The 3,073-nt window shown below is 38.9% G+C and overlaps 1 long non-coding RNA gene across 1 annotated transcript; it reads left to right on the top strand.

Annotated features, from left to right (window-relative positions):
• The first annotated feature begins 405 nt into the window (after positions 1 to 405).
• LOC129349468 (uncharacterized) lies at positions 406 to 2,757 on the top strand. Its single transcript, XR_008602481.1, has 3 exons — positions 406 to 553; positions 1,167 to 1,325; positions 2,252 to 2,757. It is a non-coding gene; the product is annotated as an uncharacterized LOC129349468 (long non-coding RNA).
• The last annotated feature ends 316 nt before the right edge of the window (positions 2,758 to 3,073 follow it).

The raw sequence follows: 3,073 nt of genomic DNA, 5'->3' as shown, positions 1-3,073 counted from the left end.
TTTGGACTGGATCCACTAACAAACTATCAGATGTCTGATCAACTGAACGGGTTGAATGTAGTTCAGACCACTGTTCCCTCTAAGCTGCGCGCGTGCGCAATTGCGCACTGCTGACACGGTCTCCGCGCACAGAAAATCTGCAAAAAAAAATCCAACCTAAATTGTAAATAAAATAAACACGTAACAATTCATTCTGTGCTATTTTTCAATGTGAGTCAGTGAGTGACCGGTGACGGGCTGCTGCAGCCAATGATGCGATTCACATACATATTTACCATAGACTGTATATAATGGTATTTACGCAGCTAATCAACGTCAGGCGTCCTTACGTGCAGCCAACGTTGTTCTCATAGATATGAATGAGTAGATAGGACACGCCCCCTTTGAGCTGCGTGCTAATGCGAGGCTAAGCTAGTGGGGACAAAGTTTCAGTGCATTCCATTGATGTAAACAGCGTGAAAACGGAAACAAGTATGCCAGCTCACTGTGCTGCATACAGTTACACACTGTGTCGTACGATTGAGACAAGGAAACTTGGAATGACTTTTCATAGGTAAGAATAGTTTTTGGCTCTTTTTTCATTATGAAATCTTGTTGAGAGCTTCCAGTCTATGAGAGCTAACTAGTTAGCCACTAGCAAAACGCTAAGGCGAGCTAGCAGCTTGACAACCAAAAACCAGCCGATTAATAGTAGCTGTAGTATAGTTGTACAAGCAGTAGTAGTAACACTAAAAGTACAAGCAGCAGTAGTAGTATAAACAGCTGTTAGAGTCGTAGAAGTAGTATCAGCATTTGTAATAATATTAAAATTTGTAGTAGCAGTGCCAGTATCACCACCACTACTACTAGTAGTGGTCACATTGCTATTACTACCACCAATACTACCAATAGTAGTTATAAAGCCTAACTCATGTGTATCCAGATTACCATCTATGTTCTTCCTCCAAACCCCATTTTATGATTGGGATTACAGGCAGTTCTTTAGGACTGCTCCCAAATAATTGAAATGTTACTAAACAAGGTTATACTTATCAAATTAAATAGCTCTGGTCTCCAGTATATTGGCGAATTCGGTTCTTTGCACTTAATTTATTAGCATGATTTCTTTTTAATATGTTGTGTACAGACTTAATTACTTCTCTGTCTGCTTTTCTTACTCCATGTAGGTTTCCCAGAGACTATGGGTTGAGGAGGAATTGGAAGTTTGTCGGCTTAGACCTGGTGTCATTCCATCAGTGTTAAACTTCCCGGCTCATCTTGGAAGAGTACGTGCCAGAAAGACCACGACCAAGCAGCCTTGAGATCTTAGGCAGCGTCTCCCTCAGGTGGGTGTTGACGGTGTTCACGGTCAGGTCTGTGATAATCCCGTCAAAAAAACAAAACAGAAAAAAATCTAGATTATAAATCAACATGTAACCAAAGCACTCTGTGTATAACGCCATAGTATAGGATGTAGTTCAGAAAATGTCAAAGTATAGTATGCTTTACTCAAGAATAACATAGTATGGCCTGTAGTTCATAGTACAGCATGTTGGCAAGAAAAAAAACAAAACATAGATTATTATGTGGTTCAAAAAGCGCAAAATGATAGGATGTTGCCTAAAATTGTCATGTATGATATGTGGTTCAAAAAATGTTATAGTGCAGTATATTGTCAAAATAGTATGTAATTCAAGAAAACATCAGAGTATAATATGTCATCTAAAAAATGCCATAGAATAATAATTTCATTGCACAAGTAAAAGTATAGTAACTTTTAAAACTGTTCGAATTCTTATATGTTGCTAAAAAAAACAAAAAAAAATGTCACAGTAATATGTCAATTAAAAAAGCCTGTAGTATAGCGTGTCGCCCAACAAACATCATAGTATAGCATGTCGCTCTAAAAACGTCACAGTATAGCCTTTAGTCCACAGCTGTCAGTAGGTGAGGAGCAACACAAAAACAGTCCAAACACTGGTTTCCAGAGGGTTAGACGAGAATTTATTTGAAAGAGTAAGTTTACAACAACACAACGTGTGAGGGGGTTAAAAACAAATGGGTTTTAGTAAAATAAAAATAAATCAACAGAACTAAAAGTGAACTTCATGTTGACATTGATGGGCATTCCAACCAGGAACAAAGTAAAAGATAATCAATATGAAAAAAAACTCTTACTGTTCAGCTCTTAAAACCCAAAACCACACCGCAGTAGCACCCTAAACTAAAACTACCAATGGGTTCCCTGTTTTCCTTTCTGAACAATTCAAAGGTCCCTCTCTTCTCCCCACACATCCACCAACCACTGGAACACATCTCCAAAGTTCTGCCGGGCCAGCTCAGCTTCCCCTCAGAAGAAGTGCTGCCACCTGCCAGATGAAGGAGCCTTTTGAGAAGCAGCTGGCATCGTGATTGGACTGTACTTTGGTCTGTTCTAATCCAGCTTCAGCTCCAGAGACGGCAGGCGGGACGAGTCAACGGAGGCCTGGTGGACGAAGGCATGCAGCTGAGTACAATCCAGAAAACAACAGAGGAGGAGTGCAGTGGCCCAGGACCAGAACAACCAGAGTAGCACATTATGTCTCTTAGAAAACATCATAGTATAGCCTTTGGTATGAAAGAACGCCACCATATACATCGTATATTGTACAAATAACAAGTCAAAGAAAGAGACATACATTGGAGAATTGTAGTAATTGTGGGCTGACTGATTTACTGATTATCAGTATTTTATTTTTTACCGATTTATGGTAATAAATAAATTTAAAAATGGTGCTACTTTGGCTCTGAACCTTAATCTACCTGTGGTGGCTCTGTCTTCTGGAGTGATTTGATTGGTTATATGTCACGAATAAAACTCCTTTAACTTAACATCTGTAAACAAAACAAAAACGTATCAACAAAGTTTTCTGTTTGTGTTCTTCTAAGTTTAACTCCAAGATTTTAAATACTTTCATTTACTGCAAATGAATATCTACTCCAAATGTCTCACTAATAATCATTATCAGCCTTAAAAACCCACAAAACACCCCTTTATACTCGACCACACTTAGTACAGTCCGGTTCCCCCTTCTATAAATCTGCTTGGAATCTT

The sequence above is a fragment of the Amphiprion ocellaris genome, chromosome 8 (genome assembly GCF_022539595.1).
Source record: "Amphiprion ocellaris isolate individual 3 ecotype Okinawa chromosome 8, ASM2253959v1, whole genome shotgun sequence".
NCBI classification, from domain to species: Eukaryota; Metazoa; Chordata; class Actinopteri; family Pomacentridae; genus Amphiprion; species Amphiprion ocellaris.
Note: the sequence above shows the minus strand (reverse complement) of the source record. Positions and strands in the feature narration are given on the sequence as shown.